Genomic DNA, 23909 nt, shown 5'->3' with positions numbered 1-23909 from the left:
CTAGTCCCACTAGGGGACTTCACTATGTGATGGTCCGATCGCATTTATAATACACTGCAATACTTCTGTATTGCAGTGTATTATGCCTGTCCTTGTAAAACGGACAGGCATCTGCTAGGTCATGCCAGAGGCATGATCTAGCAGGCATTCGCTACAGGCAGACCTGGGGGCCTTTATTAAGCCCCCGGCTGCCATCGGAGAAACAGACACTCGGCGATCTTATCGCCGGGTGTCAGTTGGATGAGAGGGAGCTCCCTCCCTCTCTCCAAAACCACTCAGATGTGGTGCATGCTATTGAGCACCGCATCTAAAAGGTTAAACGGGTGAGATCGATAATTATATCGATCTCACCCGGCAGAGCAGGGACGCCCCCAGCCCTCAGCTACATCTGGCAGCTGAGAGCAGGGAGATTTGACAGCTCCCTGATCTGTTTACTTATTCCGATGCCGCAAAATAAAAAGTCTATGGCATCGGAATAAGGCCCGCTAGTGACCGACGTAGAAACACTATGGGCCGGTCCCTAACGGGTTAATCCAAGTTGAATCAATATTACATAGTCATATATAGGGGAAAAGGTATATAAAGGCTATTGATAACACCGGTGGTGACTCCTTGAAATGAGAATAAAGACCTAAAAATAGAGTAAAAAACCACACTATTGCTGATAAAAATTATGACTTATTAATTACAAAACATAAAATGTCTTATATTAAAATCAAAGATGATTACCACAGTGTGAAAAATAGAGGCCAGACAACTACTGATATATTTGATGATATGTAAATGTATACAAGATATGTATGTTGAGATATAGATAAACCTAGAGCAACTCCATAAATAGAAAAAAAGGGGCAAATATTCTGGACAGCATGTGAAATCACAGATCCAGTTCACAAGTGAGAGCGTGGATGCATAATAGCAGCTGTCCCAAACAAATGACTACATAAATGATACATATTACTATATAACAATAGCTTTCCCATAGGTAAATGATGTGCTGTATTGCGTCACACCCGACACGCGTTTTCGTCTCGGGGTCTGGTGTGTACAAACAGCAGTGTATGACCACATGTGGGGTATTGCCGTACTCTGCAGAAATTGCTTTACAAATGTTGGGGTGCTTTTTCTCCTTTAGCCCTTGTGAAAATGAAAAGATTCAACATTTTAGTGTAAAAAAATGTTGAGGTTCATTTTCATGGCCTAATTCCTCTAAATTCTGCAAAAAACCTGTGGGATCAAAATGCTCACCATACCCCTTGATAAATTTCTTGAGGGCTGTAGTTTCCCAAATGGCATCACTTTTGGGAGTTTCCACTGTTTTGGTCCCTCGGGTTTTGTAAATGCGACATGGCACCCGAAAACCATTCCAGCAAAACTTGAGCTCCAAAAGCCAAATGGTGCTCCTTCCTTTCTAAGCCCTGCCTTGTGTTCAAAGAGCAGTTTATTGCCAAATATGGGGTATTGCCGTAATCAGGAGAAATTGCTTTTTGAATGTTGGTGTGCTTTTTCCCCCTTATGCCTTGAAAAAATAGAAAATTTCTGTTTTATTGGAAAAAATATAGATATTAATTTTCATGGTTTAATTCCATTAAATTAAGCAAAAACGCTGTGGGGTCAAAATGCTCACTATACCCCTCTATAAATTCCTTGAGGGTGTAGTTTGCCAAATGGTCTCTTTTTTGGGGTGTTTCCACTGTTTTTGCCCCAAAAGACCTCTTCAACCCAGACATGGTGCCTAAAATATATTCTAATAAAAAGAAGGCCCCAAAATCCACTAGGCGCTCTTTGAGGCCTGCGTTTCAGTCCATTAGCACAGTAGGGCCACATGTGGGATATTTCTAAAAATTTCAGAATCTGGGCAATAAATATTGAGTTGCGTTTCTCTGGTAAAACCTTCTGTGTTACACAAAAAAATTGATTAAAATGGATTTTCGAAAAAAATATATGAAATTTATAAATATCACCTCCACTTTGCTTTAATTCCTGTGAAACACCTTAAGGGTTAAGAAACATTATAAATAAAGTTTTGAATACTTTAAGGGGTGCGTTCTTTAAATTGGGTGACTTATTAGTTGTTTCTAATATATAAGGCCTTCAAAGCCACTTCAGAAACCTACAAAAATATGTTTTGGATATTTGTGAGAAATCGCTGCTAAAGTTCTAAGCCTGTTAATGTTATAGAAAAATAAAAACATGTTCAAAAAACGATGCCAACATATGCTAAAGTAGTAGACATATGGGAAATGTTAACTAGTAACTATTTTATGTGATATTACTATTTGTTTTACAAGCAGATATATTTACATTTCGAAAAGTGCTAATTTTTAACAATTTTCTCAAAATTTTGATGTTTTTCACAAATAAATACTGAATTTATCAACCAAATTTTTCCACTAACAAAGTACAATATGTCATGGGAAAACAATCTCAGAATCGCTTAGATAGGTAAAAGCATTCCTAAGTTATTACCACATAAAATAACACGTCTGATGTGAAATAAATCGGCTATGTCCTCAAGGCCAAAACATGCTGTGTTCTGAAGGGGTTAATAGCCATGGTTTTGAAATGGGATATCTAACAAGCCTATAAAGGTGTGATGGTCAGGGATCCACATACTTTTGGCCATATAGTATAGCTGCACAGGATGCAACTTCATTCTGTAGTTTATTGATTGAGCAGTGTTATCTTCGCTCTGTATGATTCTATTATTTGGGCACAATAGATGGTACTGCACAGGGCAATATATACACTGAATCGCCACTTTATTAAAGACACCTGTCATTTCACGATTGGAGCTTTCCCATATGGAAATTAGACACATGACCCCCGAGTGCAGCATAGAATCAAGTGAGCAAGTTTTCTGTGGATCATTTTTACAGTGAATCCACATTAAATGTGGAAAATCGAATAATATGGGCGACTTCGAGGCATGGTCATTGGGGCTAGAATGCCTGGGGCCAGTATTTCAGAAACTACCAACCTTGAGGGGTTTTCTCATGCAACGGTCTCGCGAATATATTGAGAATGGTATGATCGAGGTAATAAATCCAGGGAAAGGGGATCCTGTGGATGTCAACTACTCGGAGAATGTAAAGAATCGTTCCGGTGGTTTGCAGTCAAGCAAATTGCTGCTGGTACTACAACCAACGTGTCCGAACACACAACTCATCGTTCCTTAGCACGGATGGGCTATAACCACAGATGATCAGTTCGAGTGTCATAGCTTTCTGAGGGAAACAGAAAGGTAAGACTCCAGTGGGCAAAAGAGTGGAAAAATAGGATTAAGGAGCACTGGAAAAACATTGCCTGGTCAAAATGCCGCCATGGAATCCACAATAACGTCATTGGCCCTTATGCCAGCTACAATGCCACTGTGAAAGCCACAATGTACTTTACCCCTGCAACAGTACAACCAATGCCCCCATGACAGCTACAGTGCTGTTAATGGCCCTTATGCCAGCTACAATGCAACTATGAAAGACACAACGTACTTTATCCCTGCAACGAGGCAACCAATGCCTCTAATGCCAGCCACAATGCCTCCATGACAACCACAATGACCCTAGTGCTAGCCACAATACCCTCCATGCCAGCCACAATGCCTTAAATGTCTTACATACCAACTAATCACAATGCCCCACGACAGTCATAAAAACCCCACAACAGCCACAAATTAAATCAACAATCTCCCTTGTCCCAGATAAAATGCCCCATTATAGCTACAATATCCACGATGTCCCTTATTCCAGACACAATGCCCCATGATGACGACAATGCCCTCAATTACTTTTAAGCCAGTCACAATACCCCTATTTCAACCACAATTACCCCAATGCTAACAATGCCCTCATGCAAGCCACAATGCCCTCAATGTCTCATATACAAACCAATCACAATTCCCCATGAATCAAAATCCCTGCCAATGCCCATATGGCAGCTACAGTGCCCGATGCTAGGTATTTTGTTCTCATGACAGTCACTATTCCTCTACAACAGCCACAATGCGACCATGACAACTACAATGCCCTTACTGTTAATTTTACCAGCCGCAATTCTCAAATAAACATCTCAATGCTCTCCATGCCAGCTACAATGGCTACATGACAGTCGCACTGTCCCCCATGACAGCCACACTGTTTCCAATCTCATCCACAATAAAAAACCAAAATGTCACCATGACAATCACAATCCCCAATTACGTAATATGCTAGTCAAAATGCCCTCAATACCAATTTCTCGATGATGACCACAATGTCGAACATCCCAGCCACAATGCCTCCCATGGCAGCAGCAATGCCCATGTGACAGTCACTATGCTTCCTTTAGAGCCACTATGCCCCCATGATCCCCACATTGTCCCATATACCAGACACAAAACCCTCTAAGCCAGCCACAACGCCCTGAATTCCCCTTATGCCAACAACAAAGTTAAAATGACAGCCACAATGTCCTCCATGCAAGTCACAATACCAATAATGGGCTATGCAATTTAGAATAGACATATTCTAACCAGAATGCCCCTAATGCAAGTCACAATGCCATAATGACACTCACTACATGCCTAATTCCAGTCGGAATGCTCCAATACCAGCCACAATGGCTTCCATTCAAATAACAATGTCCAAATGCCAGCCACAACGCTCCCATAAGAGCCACTATGACATAGTGATACACACAATGTGCCTTATCCCAGCCACAATAGCCTAATTATAGTTACAATGACCTCCATACCAGCCACATTGCCCTTAATGCCCCACTATCCATTTGCAGTATAACCATGACAACCCCACTGCCCCATGACAAACAAAACACCCGCATGACAACTACAATGCCCACTTTACCAGTCACAAAGCACAGATAAAAACCACAATGCCTCCAAAAAAGTCACAATGCCATCATGACAGCCACACTGTCTCTAATCCCAATCACGGTGCCCCCATGAAAGCCACAATGTCCCCTGACAACCATAATCCTTGAATGCATCATATACCAGCAACAAAGACACCAATGCCGATTAGAATTTCCTGAGGAAAACCACAATGTTCCCTAGGCCAGCCACAATGCCCTTACGAAGGCCACAGTGTTCTCCATAGCAGTAAAATTACCTTGAATGCCTCCTATATCTTTCCCAATGCCCCATAACAAATATAAAGCCTTACATGGCAACATCAATAGGCCAACGGCAAAACAACTATGACAACCACAATGCCCCTTGACGGCCTAATTGACCCATGATCGCTATAATGCCTCAAGAGCCACTTTAGCAGCCACTATGCCAATATAAATAACTACAATGCTCTCCATGCCAGTCCTAATGCCCACAATGTCACTTATCTCAGCCACTACGTCTTTACTACAGCCACAATGAGCTTCAAGCCAGTCGTAGTGCATTGAATTCCTTTTTGCCAACCACAATGGGATTATGCCAGTTACAATGCCCTTCATGTCAGCCAGAATACCCCCAATGCCCTCTTTCCAAACAAAAAAGCCTCCCTACCACCCACAATGCCCCCATGAAGGGTACAATGCTGATATGAGAAACGCTATATCCCTTTTTCCAGTCACAATTCCCTCATGCCAGCCACAATGTACTTTATCCCTGTAAAAACGCTGTCAATGAACCTTATGCTCGCCACAAAGCCTCCATGACCACTACAAGCCTTTAATGCCCCTACGCTGGCCACAAATCCCCATTATAACTAAAGTGCCCTCACTTCCTCCTTTGCCAGTTACAATGACCTCCATGCCAGCCAGAATGCCCTTAATTTTCTATTTGCCAAACACAATATCTCCAAGACAACCACAAAGCCCTAATGTCAGCCATAATGCCACATTCCAGCCACAATGTCCCCATGCCAGACACAATGCCCCAATGACAACTACAAACCTTTAATAACCGTATGCCAAACATACTGCCTTCATGACTGCCAAAATGTCCTCACATCCCCTTTTGGCCTTAGGATACCTGCTATGCCCCTTATCCCAGCCTAAATGCCCCAATGTTAACCACAGTGTTCACCATGCCAGCCACATTGCAAAGCCCCATGACAGCCGCTAAAACCCCATGAAAGTCACAATGGCACCAATAAATCAACAAAAACCCATATCCAAGCCAAAATATCCTTTTGACAGCTACAATGTCTACAGTATCTCTATTTCCACCCACAATATCCTTAAAACCCATTATGCCAGCCACATTGCCCTCAGTGCCCTAAACCGACCACAATATAACAATGACAACCACAACGGCCCCAAAGCCCCCATGACAACTACAATGCCCCAAGACAATGTTCCCATAACATTTGCAAAATAACGTATCTCCGCCAAAATGCCATCTTGACACCTACAATGTCTCTTAACTCACCCACTATGTTTTTATTACACCCACAATGAACTCCACGCTAGACAGAATTCTCCATTCATTTTTGCCAACCACAATGGGATTATGTCAGTTACAATGCCCTTCATGTCAGCCACAATGCACTCAATGCCACCTTTCCAAAAAGAAAGCCTCCATACCACCAACAATGCTCCATGCAAGGCACAATGCCATCATGACAACAGGTACATCCCTTTTCACAATTCCCCCATGCCAGCCACAATGTACATTATCAACAGAACAATGCCGCCAATGCCCCTTATGCCAACCACAATGCCCCAATGAACAACACAATTTGCTTAATGTCCATTATGACAGTCACAATGCCCCTGTGACAACAAAAATGTCCTCCATGCCAGCGACAAGGCCCTGAATGACCCATATGCCTACTACAATGTCCCTATGACATCCGCAAAGCTTTATGTAACCCACAATGTCAAATATGCACTTTATCTATGCAGCAATACCAGAAATGGCCCTTATGCCAGCCTAATGCCCCAATGACAACAAACCTTTAATGCCCATATGCCAACCATATTGCCTCCATGCCACCCACAATGCCCTCACTTCCCCCTTTGCAAACCACGATGACTAAATGACAACCACATACATTCAATGCCCCTATGACTGCCAAAATGCTCTCACTTGCCAGTCACAATGTACTCACTTCCCCTTTGTGAATTACAAAGCCCCAATGCCAGCATCATGGCACGTTAGCCACAATGCCACTATGAAAACAACAATGCTCCTTTTCCCAGTCAAAATGCCCCCTGGACAGCTACAATGTTCACAATGCCCTTAACCCAGTCAAAATGCCACCATGACAACAATATTGTCCCTTATCCCAGCAAATATGGCTTATGACAACCGCAATGCCCTCTATGACTCTTAGGCCAGCCACAATGCCCTCCATGCCAGCCACAATGCCCTTAATGTCTCATGACACTCACAAGGCCATCAATGCCCACAAGGCAGCCACAGTGCCCCATGAGAGGTAATATAGCCACATGACAGCCACTATTCCCCTACAATAGCTAGTATTCAACTATGACAATTACAATTCACTCCCTGTCGATTTTACCAGAAACAATGGCCAAACACCTCAATGCTCTCCATAACAGTCACAATGCATCCATGACAGTCACACTGCCCTCATAACAGCCACACGGTTTCTAAGCCACATTGCCACCATGAAAACCAAAATGTCCCCATGACAACCATAATCAATAAATGCCTAATATGCTAGTCACAATGCCCTCCAAACCAAATAACAATTCCTCAATGATGACCACAATTTCCACGATCCCAGCCAGAAAGTCTCCAATGGCAGCAGCAATGCCCACGTACCAGCCACAATATCTCCATTACACCCACAAAGACCTTCATGACTGCAACGATAACATCTATTCTGATTTTGCCAGTCATACTGCCCTATGACAGCAATAATGTCCTCCATGCCAGTCATACTTCTCTCAATGTCCCCTATGCCAGCCACATTGCCCCCTTAGCCATTAGAAATACAACCATGACAACCACAATGCCCGATGACAGCTAAAATGCCCTCATGACAACTACAATGCCTTGATTGACCACTTTACCAGTCGCAATGCCAGCAAAAAAAAAACACAATGCCTCCAAAAAAGTCACAATGCCTCAAGACAGCCACGCGGTCTCTAAATCCAGTCATGATTTTCCCATGAAAGCCACAATGTCCCCGACAACCACAATCCCGGAATGTATTATATGCCCAGAACAATGCCTTAAATTCCAATTATAATTCCCTGAGGCCAACCATAATGCCCCTAATGCTACCTATAATAGCCACAATGCCCACATGACAGACACACTGTCCTTCATAGCCGTAAAATTACCCTGAATGCCTCCTATGTCTACACCATAGCATCCATGAGAACTACAATCCCTCAGATGGCAGCAGCAAAAGGCCAAACGCAATACAACCATGACAATCACAATTCCTCTTGATATCCTAATTGCCCCCTTGACTACTACAACGCCTCATTGTCCACTGTAGCAGCCACAATGCCCACTAATTTTACAATTCCTCCATGAAAGCTATGATTCCCCCATGACAGCCACAGTGTCTAATCCCAGCCACAATGTCCCCATGAAAGCAACAATGTCCCCATGAAAGTCACAATTCCTGAATGCCTCATATGCCAGCCAAAATGCACTCAATGCCCTCAATGCCAATTATAAATTGCTTGAGAATAACCCCAATGGCCTCATTTCTCTCTAAGCCGGTCACTATGCCCTTCATGCCAGCCATAAGGCGTACATGACAGCAACACTTTCATAATGGGAAACGGCAGATGGTGATGAATGTGTATGTTGGAATGTAAATGCCCAAAAATATCTATAGCCAATATATGTATTACTCAACATATATCCTTATATACCTGGAAGGTATTACCACACCTCTGAAAGTCCAGAGCTAGAAACTAGCCTGATCATTATCAGTAATTAATAATAATATTAATCACCAGTCCACAGATTCCTCTATTGCCGCTGACTGGAGGATACCATATCTTAGTTCTCATCACTTTCAAATAAATACCTAGAAAAAAAAAGAAAAAGAGGTGTGATAATACGTTCCTGGTATATGCTATAGATGTATTGGAAACAGTAAAGAGATGTTAGTTTGCCTAGTTTTTAATAAAACCCCAAAATACTTTAAGGGGAAATTAAACCATTTCTGGGATACATTCTGAGGAGCCAAACCAGAAATCCCACCTCAAGCCTTCCTATCCAAGATTATGCACCGATCATGCCATCCTGACTAGAAGCCATAAGTAGGATATAAATGTCTCTTATCACAACTCCTAAATTAATCACCATTCACACCAAAGATGAGATGCCAAGAAGAAATAGCACTGTGACCTTGAGAGGACACAGTATAGCTAATCATTCATCATGAGAATATCACATATTCAATCAAGACCTCACATGCGCCAAGTTAAGACACAATGTGATATACTTAGTAGCGAAAATAGCTGGACACGGACTTGCAAATTGTGCCCAAATAACTAGAGAGGCAAATAAAAGTAGACATCAACTATACTGTGCCACTCATAGCAAAAAAACATACACATTGCCCACACAAACCCTAAATCAAAAAGACATGACAGCCACAATTTTCCAATGACAGCCACAATTTTCCAATGACAGCCTAAATGCACCTGACAGCTAAATTGTCTCACCACATCTAAATGGCTCCAATGACGCCACAAATTCCTCAGTGCCAGCCACATTTCCCCACATGACAACCACAAAGTCATCAATGCCCTTTATGCAAATCACAATACCTTCAATACCTGCTAAGCCAACCAAAATTCCCACATGACAGCCATAGTGCCCACCATGCCAGCCACAATACCTAAAAAAAACAAAACACAATGCTTTTCAGGCAAGCCACAATGCCCTCACAACACCCACAATGTACCTTATTCCATCTACAATGCGCCATGCCAGCCACAAAGTTCTTATAACAGCCACATTATGCTCCATGTTATTTACATGCTCTCCTAAGTCACTAATCCCCCATGACAGCCACATTGATCCCATGACACATGCAAACTACATTATCTCCACCAAAATCCTGTAATGGCAGCCACCATGCTGTTAGTGGCCATTATGCCAGCCATAAAGCCCCCAAGCCAGCCACAGTGTACTTTATCCCAGCAGCAATGCCAGTGATACACCTTATCCACGCTACAATGACCACCAAAATGTCCTTTATGCAACACACAATGGCCTCATTATCTATATGCAAACTACAATTACCCAAATGACGACCACAAAGCCCCCATGTAAGCCACAATGCGCCCATGACTAGGACATTAACCCCAATGCCACCAACGTTTAACACGTTTGTAATGGCCGGAAGGAGGTGAAGGGAAAGTGAGCCCTAATCTACCCACCGCCCTGTCCCTGCCTACTTGCAACGACTCGCCCTAGGCGACGAGGTACAACTGGGCGGCGGTCCCTACGCTGTCTAAGTGCACAGGAAAACAAACAGGGAACATGCAAGGGAAGGGGCAGTAGCCACGGAACGCCACGAGGAAACGGAGCGGCGAACGGACAGTCAGGACCAGGACGAAGTGAGTACACCCAAGCGGGCAAGGAGACAGAAGCAAGCCAGGGGCAAAGCAAAGCAGGTCAAGCAGAACTGCAGCAAGGCAGAAGCACGGCAGAAGCAGGCTGGAGCAAGCAGCAGTGGGGCCAGGAATCCAAAAGAATTACAAGCACTGAGGGAGAGAACAGGGCAGGTAATAAAGGACAGGGGGCGGAGCTAACTCCGACAGACCAGGCCGCGATAGGCTCTCCCACTCCTGAGCCTGCCACCCTGGTTGGTGGGAGACGGTGTCAGTCGAACAGGTCTGGCCTCAGGTGTGGATTGATTAATCCCAGGAGTATACCTAGATGAAGTACCTGGCAGATCCCTAACAGTACTCCCCCTTTTATGAGGGGCCACCGGACCCTTACTAAGGGGACCCGGTTTAGTGGGGAAGAGAAGGTGGAACCTCCTGATCAATACCCCAGCGTGAACATCACGGGCAGGTACCCAAGTCCTCTCCTCCGGCCCGTATCCTCTCCAATGGACCAGGTACTGGAGGGAGCCCTGGACCATCCTACTGTCCATAATCTTGGCCACCTCGAATTCCACCCCCTCAGGGGTGAGAACGGGAACAGGAGGTATCCTCGAGGGGGACCAGGACGGGGAGCAGCGTTTAAGGAGGGAGGCATGGAAGACGTCATGTATGCGAAATGATGGGGGGAGCTCCAGACGGAAGGATACAGGGTTGAGGACTTCAATGATCTTATAAGGTCCAATAAATCGGGGAGCAAACTTCCTGGACGGGACCTTAAGGCGCAAGTTCCTGGACGACAACCAGACCAAATCCCCGACGACAAACCGGGGGTTAGCAGAACGTCTACTATCCGCCTGAATCTTTTGTGCGCTCTGGGACGCCTCTAGGTTCTTCTGAACCTGGGCCCAGACGGTGCACAGTTCCCGATGAACATCCTCTACCTCAGGATTATTGGAACAACCAGGGGAGACGGAGGAGAACCTTGGGTTAAACCCGAAATTACAGAAAAATGGGGAGACCCCTGACGAGTTACTGACCCGGTTATTCAAGGAAAATTCAGCAAGGGGAAGGAATGAGACCCAATCGAATTGACAGTCAGAGATGAAACACCTTAAATATTGTTCCAGGGATTGGTTGGTCCTTTCCGTTTGGCCATTAGTTTCGGGATGGAAGGCGGAGGAGAAGGACAGATCAATCTCCAACTTTTTACAAAAAGCTCTCCAAAATAAGGAAACAAATTGTACCCCTCTGTCAGAAACGATATTGACTGGGGCCCCATGGAGACGCAGGATGTGTTTCACAAACAAAGAAGCTAACGTCTTGGCGTTAGGTAGCTTCTTAAGGGGCACAAAGTGGCACATCTTGCTGAAGCGGTCGACTACCACCCACACCACCGACTTGCCCTGAGATGGAGGCAAATCGGTGATAAAATCCATGGAGATATGGGTCCAAGGTCTCTGGGGAATGGGCAAGGAACGTAGTAGGCCCGCAGGTCGGGACCTGGGGGTTTTGGACCTAGCGCAAACCTCACAAGCGGCGACGTAAGCCCTAACGTCTTTAGGCAACCCAGGCCACCAATAGTTTCTGGTAATGAGGTGTTTGGTGCCCAAGATGCCAGGATGACCAGATAGAGCGGAGTCATGGTTTTCCCTGAGTACCCTCAGCCGGTATTGCAGGGGAACAAACAGTTTGTCCCCAGGGACGTTCCCGGGAGCTGCACCCTGATCAGCCGCGATATCAGAAGCTAAATCAGAATCCGTGGCAGAGACGATTATACCAGGGGGTAAAATACAAGCAGGATCCTTCTCAGAAGGAGGATTGGCCATGAAACTACGTGACAGAGCATCAGCCTTAATATTCTTGGACCCAGCCCTATAGGTAACCAAGAAATTAAATCTGGTAAAGAATAGTGCCCACCGAGCTTGTCTAGGATTAAGCCTCCGGGCCGATTCTAGGAAAACCAGATTCTTGTGATCCGTAAGGACCGTTACCTGGTGTCTGGCCCCCTCCAGGAAGTGCCGCCACTCCTCAAAAGCCCATTTAATGGCTAGAAGTTCGCGGTTGCCAATATCATAGTTACTCTCCGTGGGCGAAAACTTCCTAGAGAAGTAAGCACAGGGGCGGAGATGGGTGAGGGAGCTGGTACCCTGGGACAAGACGGCCCCCACTCCCACCTCGGAAGCGTCAACCTCCACAATAAATGGCTCCTCTTGGTTGGGCTGAATCAGCACGGGGGCCGAGATAAAGCACTTCTTGAGGGTCTCAAAGGCCTGGACGGCCTCAGGGGGCCAATGGAGGACATCAGCACCCTTGCGGGTAAGGTCCGTAAGAGGCTTAGCGACGACCGAGAAGTTGGCAATAAATCTCCTGTAATAGTTGGCGAACCCTAAAAAACACTGTAACGCCTTAAGGGAGGCAGGTTGGACCCATTCCGCCACAGCCTGAACCTTGGCAGGGTCCATGCGGAATTCATGAGGAGTGAGGATTTGCCCTAAAAATGGTATCTCCTGTACCCCAAAGACACATTTTTCAGTCTTAGCAAACAGATTATTCTCCCGAAGGACCTGGAGCACCTTCCTGACATGCTCCACGTGGGAGGACCAGTCCTTGGAAAACACCAGTATGTCATCAAGGTACACAACAAGAAAATTACCCAAGTACTCTCTCAGGATTTCATTAATAAAATTCTGGAAGACAGCAGGGGCATTACACAACCCAAAGGGCATGACCAGGTATTCGAAATGACCCTCGGGTGTGTTGAACGCAGTTTTCCACTCATCCCCCTCTTTGATGCGGATAAGGTTATATGCCCCCCGTAGATCGAACTTAGAAAACCATTGGGCTCCCTGAACCTGATTAAAAAGATCCGGAATCAAAGGAAGTGGGTACTGGTTCCTTACGGTGACCTTATTCAGGTTACGATAATCAATGCACGGCCTAAGACCACCATCCTTCTTCCCCACGAAGAAGAAGCCAGCACCTACAGGAGAAGTCGAGGGGCGAATGAAACCCTTGGCCAGGCATTCTTGGATATATTCCCTCATAGCTTTACGTTCAGGACATGAAAGATTAAATATCCTCCCCTTAGGAAGCTTGGCACCAGGCACCAAATCGATAGCGCAATCGTAATCTCTATGGGGGGGCAACACCTCGGAGGCCTCCTTAGAAAACACATCGGCGAAGTCCTGAACAAACTCAGGAAGCGTGTTTACCTCCTCCCGGGGAGAAATAGAGTTAACAGAAAGACATGACATAAGACATTCATTACCCCATTTGGTGAGATCCCCAGTATTCCAATCAAACGTGGGATTATGCAACTGCAACCAGGGAAGGCCTAAAACCAGATCAGACGATAATCCCTGCATCACCAGTACAGAGCACTGCTCCAAATGCATGGAGCCAACAAGGAGTTCAAAAACAGGAGTATGCTGAGTAAAATAACCATTAGCAAGGGGAGTTGAGTCGATTCCTACTACAGGGATAGGATAAGGTAACTCAATACAAGGCATCTTTAGAGACATAGCAAATTCCGCAGACATGATATTAGCAGATGACCCTGAATCCACGAAAGCACTGCCCGTGGCAGCCCGGCCAGCAAACGAGACCTGAAAGGGAAGCAAAATTTTATTGCGTTTCACATTATTGGGAAATACCTGTGCGCCCAAGTGACCTCCCCGATGATCACTTAGGCGCGGAAGTTTTCCGGCTTCTTATTCTTGCGCCTGGGACAGGTGTTCAGTAGATGCTTGTCGTCCCCACAGTAGAAGCAGAGACCATTCATTCTGCGAAACTCCCTACGTTGTCGAGGGGACATGGAGGCCCTGAGTTGCATAGGTACCTCCGAGTCCTCCGTGGAGGGGCGAGGAGACGGGACCTCGGGGGGGATCGCAGAAAAGTCAGAGGGGAGCACACTGAAGCGTTCTAGCTGACGTTCCCTGAGACGTCGGTCAAGTCGTACTGCTAGGGCCATAACCTGGTCAAGGGAGTCAGACGAGGGGTAGCTAACCAGCAGATCCTTCAGGGCGTCAGATAATCCTAACCTAAACTGGCACCTTAGGGCCGGATCGTTCCACTGAGAAGCTACGCACCACTTCCTAAAATCAGAACAGTATTCCTCAACCGGTCTCCTACCCTGACGTAAGGTCACCAGCTGACTCTCGGCTAAGGCAGTCCTGTCAGTCTCGTCGTAAATGAGTCCGAGGGCAGAGAAAAAACGATCAACAGAGGAAAGTTCAGGGGCGTCAGGAGCCAAGGAGAAGGCCCACTCTTGGGGCCCTTCCTGGAGTCGGGATATGATGATACCCACCCGCTGGTTCTCGGAACCTGAGGAGTGGGGCTTTAGGCGGAAATACAGTCTGCAACTCTCCCGGAAGGAGAGAAACGTCTTACGGTCCCCTGAGAACCGGTCAGGTAACTTGAGGTCGGGTTCTAGAGGTGAGGTGAGGGGTACTACTAAAGCAGCGTCACCCTGATTGACCCTTTGGGCCAGGGCCTGGACCTGTAGGGAGAGGCCCTGCATCTGCTGGGCCAGGGTCTCAAGGGGGTCCATGATAGCGTCAGCGTAGGAGAAATGGTAGACTAGGTAAGGGCTTGTAATTATGTAATGGCCGGAAGGAGGTGAAGGGAAAGTGAGCCCTAATCTACCCACCGCCCTGTCCCTGCCTACTTGCAACGACTCGCCCTAGGCGACGAGGTACAACTGGGCGGCGGTCCCTACGCTGTCTAAGTGCACAGGAAAACAAACAGGGAACATGCAAGGGAAGGGGCAGTAGCCACGGAACGCCACGAGGAAACGGAGCGGCGAACGGACAGTCAGGACCAGGACGAAGTGAGTACACCCAAGCGGGCAAGGAGACAGAAGCAAGCCAGGGGCAAAGCAAAGCAGGTCAAGCAGAACTGCAGCAAGGCAGAAGCACGGCAGAAGCAGGCTGGAGCAAGCAGCAGTGGGGCCAGGAATCCAAAAGAATTACAAGCACTGAGGGAGAGAACAGGGCAGGTAATAAAGGACAGGGGGCGGAGCTAACTCCGACAGACCAGGCCGCGATAGGCTCTCCCACTCCTGAGCCTGCCACCCTGGTTGGTGGGAGACGGTGTCAGTCGAACAGGTCTGGCCTCAGGTGTGGATTGATTAATCCCAGGAGTATACCTAGATGAAGTACCTGGCAGATCCCTAACAACGTTCGTGTAAATAAAGCCTAAGAGTGACTAAGCCCTCATGAAACTCACAATGTCATTTATTGTGGGAACAAAGCCACTATGACAGACGAAATACAATCCATGACAGCCACAAAGCCGCCAGAAAATCAACAATCATGCGACCACAATGTACTTTATCCATGCTACAATGCTGTCAATGCCCCTTATGCCAGCCTGAACGCCAAAATGGAAACCAGAAAATGTCAATGCTCCTTTGCGAGCCACTATGCCTTTATTAAAGCCACAATGAACTCACTTTCCCCTTTGCTAACCAAGACATAACAGACACAAATCCCCAATGCCAGCCATAATGACACCTGCAAGCCACAATACAATATACTCATGACACTCGCTATGTCCCTTATCCCTGTCATAATGTCCTCAATGTTAGCCACAACTTCCTCCATGCCAGCCACAATGCCAACCAACCACAAAGCCCTAATTACAGCCACAAAAGCACGTGACAGCCATAATGCTTCTATGAAATCACCAATATCCCATATGGCAGCTAAAATGTCCCCATGGCAGCTACAAAGTTCAGTGTCCCTTATTCCTTTAAAAATGCCCCTTATCCAAACCACATTGCTCTCAATGCCGACTATGCCAACTGCAATACAGCCATGACAGCCACAATGGCTTCAATGGCCCTATGACAGCTACAATGCCCCATGACAGTCAAAAAAGTAATCATGCCATTATTTCAGACAAATGCCGTCATAACAACCAAAATGCAGTCAATTGCCATTATGCCAGCAGCCACAATGCCAGTATGCGAGCCACAATGTACTTTAGCGCAGCCACAGTGCTGCCAATGCCTGCCCCAAAGTCCCCATGATTGCTAAATTGTCCTCCATGCCAGACACAGTGCTCTAAATGAGAGCTAAATTTCCCCCATGAAATCAACAATGTCCCTTTTCCCAGTCAAAATGCAGCCATCACATCTGCAATGTCCACAATGTCCCTTATCCCAGCCACTATGCTCCATGATAACCTAATGCTATCAATTGCCATCAATGCTGCCTAAGCCAACATCAATAGAACCATGACAACCACAATGCCCTCATTGTCCACTTTAAAAGATGCAATGCTTACCTAAATTCCACAATGCCTCCATGACACTGTTACAATGCCCCCATGACAGCCACTATCCCCAAATTACTCATATGCGAACCACAATGCCCTCAGTGCCAATTAAAAATTTATCGAACAACCAAAAAGCCCTCAATTCTATCTATGCCAGCATCAATGCCACCACAAAGGCCACATTGCACTCCATATCAGCCACAATGGCCTGAATGCCTTGTTTGCGTACCTCAATGCCCCCATGACAATTACAAAGTCCCCATGTCAACCACAATTCCTCCTATGGCAGCAGCGATGCCCACATGCCAGCGTCAATGCTCCTATAAGAGCCATTATGCCCACATGACCACCACACTGTCCCTGAGCCCAAGCCACAATATCTCCATTACAGCCACAATGCTCTCAATTCCGCTTTTGCCAAGGAAAATGCGGAAATGACAATGCCCTCCATGCCAGTCACAATGCCATTAATGGCCCTATTCCAACTAGATTGCTCCTTTTCTGCGCACAATGCCCCTAATGCAAGCCACAACGCTCACATGATACCCGCAATATGTCTTATCCAAATATCCCAATGCCAGCCACAATGGCTCCCATTCAAGCAACAATGCCCCCTTAACATCTCTTAGGACTGCCAAAAAGCCCCCATGACAGCTACAATATCCACAATCTCTTTTATTCCAGACACAATGCCCCCTGATGACCATAAAGCCCACAAAGACTCTTATGACAGTCACAAAACCCCCATGACAACCACAATGACCCCAATGCTAGCAACAATGCCCCCTATGTCTCATATACAAACCAATTACAATTCCCCATGACACTCACAATGCCATCAATGCCTACAAGACAGTCACAGTGCCCCATGCCAGGTACTTTGTCCTCATGACAGTCATATTTCTCTCAATGCCCCTATGCCAGCCACAATTTCCCCTTAGCAATTAGTAATACAATCATGACAACCACAATGCGTCTTATGACAACCAGAATGCCTCATAACCACAATGACCTCATGACAACTACAATGCCCTCATTGTCCACTTTACAAGTCACAAAGCCCAAATAAAAACCACAATGCCTCCAAAAAAGTCACAATGACCTCATAACAGCCACACTGTCTTTAATCTCAGTCACAATGTCCCCATGAAAGCCACAATGTCCCCTGACAACCACAATACCAGAATGCATTATATGATAGAAAAAATGCCTGCAATACCAATTACAACTCCCAAAGGACAACAATGCTCTCAATGCTCCCTATGCCAGCCACAATGCCCCCGTAAAGGCCACAATGTCCTCCATTGCAGTAAAATTTCCCTTAATGCAGCCTATGTCTACTCCAAAGCCCCCATGACAACTGCAAAGCCTCACATGGCAGAAGCAAAATGCCAACCGCAATACAACCATGACACCCACAATGCCCCTTGACATACTAATTGCCCCATAACAATTAAACTGCTTCATTACTCACTTTAGCAGCCACAAATACCCACATAAATTCCATAATGCTTCTTTTACAACCACACTGTCTCTAATTCCAGCCGCAATGTCCTCACAAAAGCCACAATGTCCCCATGACAAACACAATCCCAGAATGCCTCATATACCAGTCAAAATGCCTCAGTGCCAATGTTAAATGTTAAGTGCCACAATGCCCACAAGAAAGCCCAAAATTTCCATTGGGGAAAGAAAGATGGTGATGCATGTGCATGTTGGAATGTAAATGCAGTGCACAGAAAACGAAGGAAATTAAATATCTATAGCCAATATATTTACTACTAGACATATATCCTTATATACAGAGCTAGAAACTAGCCTGATAATTATCAGTAATTAATAATAATATTAATTACCAGTCCTCTGATTCCTCTATTGCCGCTGACTGAAGGATTCCATATCTTGCTTCTCTTTACTTTCAAATAGACGCCTAGATTAAAAAAAAAGAGGTGTGATAATACGTTCCTGGTATATGCTATAGATGTATTGGATCAGTAAAGAGATGTTAGTGTGCCTAGTTTCTAATAAACTCCAAACATTTTTTTAAGCCCTTTCTGGGATACATTCTGAGAAGCAAAGCTAGAAATTCCACCTCAAGCCTTTCTATCCAAGAGAATAGAAGCCACAAGTAGGATATAATTGACTCTGATCACAACCCCAAAATTAGTCACCAAGCACATTACAGATCAGATGTCTAGAAGAAATAGCACTCTCCTCCACATCTGTATAAAACAGAAAATCATTCTACAATCTATTCAGTGGACCATTTACAACTTATTTATAACATGGGCCTAAATGTGACCTAAAGAGTACACAGTAAAGCAAATATCATCCATCAGGAAAAATATCACACATTCAATAAGGACCTCACATGTGCCATGTTATGACGCACAGTGAGCTCACTTGTAGTGAAAATAAATGGACACAGACTTGTAACTTCTGGCCAAATGACTAGAGAGGCAAAGAAAAGGAGACACATCAACTATACTGCGCTACTCATAGCAAAAAATTGAAACCCTGCCCACACAAATCCTACAAAAATGAACCATATTTCAGGATAGACTTTCATGAACACAGCTAATAACCAGAAAGATTGTGTAACATAATGACAAAAAAAATATACTGGGCTTGGCAATGACATTGTCATTAGACATTGGGATTTTTAAATTTAGGAACACCTCAACCAAATCGCATCTGACCGGGGAAATCCAACTCCAAATCATTTTTTTCTCAAAACTGCATGAATTATTTCTATCACACCTACTTTACTTAATGATAATACTTTCTATAGGAATTTTATCAACATTTAACAGCCCCACAAAACACTAAAAACATACTTTTACTCAAATGTTTAAGTAACTGTTTCTCACTCACTTTGTGCCTCCTGGAATAAAAAGCCTTTGAGTAAAATCTATTTTTCTTCTTTGCTCTCCTAAATTAACAAGTTATGACAGACACAATGCTCCAATGACAGCCAAAATACCCCTATGACAGCTACATTGCCCCTTATAACAGCCACTATGTCTCCATGACATCCACAATATCTAAGTGGCTCCAATGCCAGCCACAATACCCCAAAAAGACACAATGCTCTTCAGGCCAGCCAGCATGCCCACATAACACCCAACATGTACCTTATCCCATCTCCAATGCCCCCATGCTAGCCACAAGGTTCTTATAAGAGCCGGTATGCCTTATGCCAGCCACATTGCCTCCTTTTAAGTTACCTTACCCCCGCGACAGCCACAATGATTCTATGACACACACATAATGTCCTTCATCTCCACCAAAATTCCACCATGACAGCCACAATGCCGACAATGGACCTTTTACTAGCCACAATGCCCTCACGACACCCACAACATCCATAATCCCAGCTCCAATGCCCCATGACCCCACCAATGCCACAATGACAGACAAACTGTCTCTTATCCCAGCAACAATTCCACCACGAAAACCACAATGTTCCCATTACAACCATAATCCCAAAATTCTTCATATGCCAGACACAATGCCTTCAATTTTAACTTCAATTCCTCGATAACCACCACAATGCCCTCATTGCTTTTCATGCTAGCCACAATGCCCCCATATAGGCCACTATGTCGTCCATGTCCTGAATGTTTCCTTCGTGAACAGCAATACTGCCATGACAACTCCAATGCATTCGATGCCAGGTACAATGCCCTGCATTCCAATTTAACCAACCACAATGCAACCATGACAGCCACAATAGAATTGTTGCCAGAAACAATGCCCATATGCCAGCAAGAAAGCCCATGTGCCATCCACAATGCTTCAATAATTAAAGGATACCCGATATATACATTATGCCTCCACAATGCCCCATGTCAATTACAATGCCTCAATGACAATCGCAAACCTTTCATTCACCTATTGCAATCAAAATGCCCCAAGATGGCTAATAAGCACTGAATTACCCATTTGCAGGCCGCAAAGCCTTTCATGCCAGACACAATGCCCTTACTTCTTCCTTTGCCAAGAACAATGGCTCCATGCCAGCCACAAAGCTGCCATGCCAGCCACAATGTTTCCATCACACCTCCTATGGTCATTATCCCAGCGAGAATGCCACCATAACAGCCACAATTATGTCAATGGCCACTATGCCGGGTACAATGTCTCCATGTTAGCCACAATGTACTTTATCCCAGCAGCAATACTGCCTACAACCGTTATCCCAGCCACAATGACCGCCACAACGTCCTTAATGCAAGCCACATTGCCCTCAATGCTCATATACAAACTACAGTGCGCCCATGTCAGCCAAACTCTATTTTATCCCAGCATCATTGCCACTATGAAAACCACATTGTTCCCATTGCAAACACAATCCCCAAATGCCTTATATGGCAGACACAATGCCTTTAATGCCAATTTCAATTCCTCGATCAGAACCACATTGCCCTCATTGCTTTCTATGTCAGCCACAATGCCCCCATGTCAGTCACTATGCACTTCATACCAGTCACAGTTTCCTGAATGCCTCTTTTGCGAGCCACAATGCTGGCATAACAACTACAAAGACCCCAAGACAGCCACAATGCCTCTAATGCCAGCACTTTCATCTTTGCCAACAACCACAAGATAGACACAAATTTCCATGCCAGCCATGGTGACACCTGCCAGCCACAATGCCCTCATGACACCTGAAATGTCACTTATCCCAGTCAAAATGCCCGTTAACCAGTGTTCTCCATGCCAGCCACATTGCCAACCAACTAGAAAGCCCCATGACAATCATTATGCCACCAAAAAAATCGCCAATAACCCATATCCAAGCCAAAATATCCCCATGACAGCTACGATGTCCGCAGTGTCTCTATTCCCACCCACAGTGCCCTCAAAATCCATTATGCCAGCCACAATTACCTCAATGCCCTAAGCCAACCAGCATACAACCATGACAACCACAATGGCCTCAAAACCCCTATGACAACTACAATGCCCCATGACACCACTTTTGCGAGACAGAATGCCACCCATACCAGCCAAAGTGATCTCACTTCCCCACGCCAACCACGTTGACTCAATGACAACCACATACATTCATTGCCCCTATGACAGCCAAAAAGCTCTCACTGGCCTGACACAAAGTTCACCATGCCAATCACAATGTACTCACTTCCCCTTTGCCCATCACAAAGCCCCCATGCCAGCCATGATGGCACATGCCAGTCACAATTCTACCATGACACCGGCAGGTTCTCTATTCCCACCCACAATGCCCTCAGAACCTATTATGCCAGCCACAGTGCCCTCAATGCCCTAAGCCAAACACAATACAACCATGACAATCACAATGGCCTCAATGCCCCTATGACAACTACAATGCCCCATGACAATGTTGATATAACATTACCAATATCCTGATCCACGCCAAAATGCCCTTATGACACCCACAATGTCCCTTATTTCAGCCACTGTCTTTATTACAGCCACAATAACCTCCAGGCCAGCCACAGTGCTCTATATTTCTTTTTTTGTCAACCACAATGGGATTATGCCAGGTACAATGCCCTTCATGACAGCCACAATGCACTCAATGCCTCCTTTCAAAAAAGAAAGTCTCCATATCACCCACAATGCCGACATGACAACAGCTATATCCCTTTCTTCAGTCACTATTCCCCCATGCCAGTCACAATGTACTTTATTCCAGAAACAATGGCGCCAATGCACACCACAATGCCCGCATAACAACCGCTATAGGTCATCCAAATATCTTAATGCCAGGTACAATGGTTCCTATTCAAACAACAATGCCCTTATAAGAGCCACTATGCCCCCATGACATCCACAATGTGCCTTATCCCAGCCACAATATCTCCATTACAGTCAAAAGCCCCAATATTCCAGCCACATTACCCTCAATGCCCCCTTAGCAATTCAGAATACAACCATGACAACTACAATGCACCTAATGCTTCTTATTAAAACCACAATGCCATATGACAACCAAAATGTTCTCATGACAACTACAATGCCCACTTTCCCAATCACAATGCCCATTTCAATACCGCAAGATCTCCAAAAAAGTCACAATGACCTCATGACAGCCACACTGTCTCTAATTCCAGTCACGATGTCCCCATGAAGGCCATAATTTCCCCTTGACAACCACAGTCCCCGAAACCATCATATGCCAGAAACAATGCCAATCAATTACAATTCCTCGAGAACAACCACAATGCTCTCAATGCTCCCCATGCCAGCCGCAATGCCCCCGCAAAGGCCACAATGTCCTCCATAGCAGTAACAATACCCTGAATGCCTCCTATGGGTACCAAAATACTCCCATGATAACAACAAAGCCTCACATTGCAGAAGCAAAAGGCCAACCTCAATGCAACCATGACAACCATAATGCCACTTGACATCCAGAATGCCCCCATGAAATCACCAATATACCAAAATGCCCCTAATCCATAACATGAAAGCCATTAAACTCCCATGACAGCCATGATGATCCCATGATATATGCAATATCCCTTATCTTCACCAAAGAGCCCTCATGACACCCACAATCTCCCTCATACCCACCTCGCTACTCCAATGACAACTACAAACATTCAATGCCCGTATGCCAACCATATTGCCTCCATGACAGCCAAGATGTCCTCACATCCCCTTTTGCTGACACAATGCCATCCATGTCAGCCACAATACCCTCACTTCTCCCTTTGCCAATGACAAAACCACCAAGACAACCACAAAGCCCCCATGTCAGCAACAATGCCAGCCACAATAACATCCTCCATGTCTATTATTCCAGTCATAATGTCCCCATGACAGCCACAATGTCCTCAATATGCGTTATCTTAGCTACAATGCCCCCATGTCACCGACAATGTACTTTATTCCAGCAACAATGCTGCAAATAGCCCTTATGCCAACCACAATGGCCCAATGACAACCACATACCATTGATGCCCCTTAGACAACCAAAATTTGCCTAAAACAACGTCCTCCATTCCAGCCACAATGTACTCACTTCCCCCTTTGCCAAACACAATGTCCAAATGATAGTCACAAAGCCCCCATACCAGCCATGATGGCTTGGTAGGTCTCTTTTTATAGCCCAAATGCAGTCATGACAGCCACAATGCCACTATGAAAGC

General features: G+C 45.3%; 1 long non-coding RNA gene across 8 annotated transcripts in view; it reads right to left on the bottom strand.

Annotated features, from left to right (window-relative positions):
• Positions 1 to 8882: 8882 nt before the first annotated feature.
• LOC142749471 (uncharacterized) overlaps positions 8883 to 23909 on the bottom strand; it is a 166114-nt gene continuing 151087 nt past the window's right edge. For all 8 annotated transcript variants that reach the window (XR_012882415.1, XR_012882417.1, XR_012882418.1 and 5 more), the window contains 2 exons: positions 18624 to 18697; positions 8883 to 8954 (listed from right to left, as the gene is read on the bottom strand). This is a non-coding gene — a long non-coding RNA (uncharacterized LOC142749471). The remainder of the gene's footprint in view (positions 8955 to 18623; positions 18698 to 23909) is intronic.

The sequence above is a fragment of the Rhinoderma darwinii genome, chromosome 3, assembly GCF_050947455.1.
Source record: "Rhinoderma darwinii isolate aRhiDar2 chromosome 3, aRhiDar2.hap1, whole genome shotgun sequence".
Taxonomy (NCBI): Eukaryota; Metazoa; Chordata; class Amphibia; order Anura; family Rhinodermatidae; genus Rhinoderma; species Rhinoderma darwinii.
Note: the sequence above shows the minus strand (reverse complement) of the source record. Positions and strands in the feature narration are given on the sequence as shown.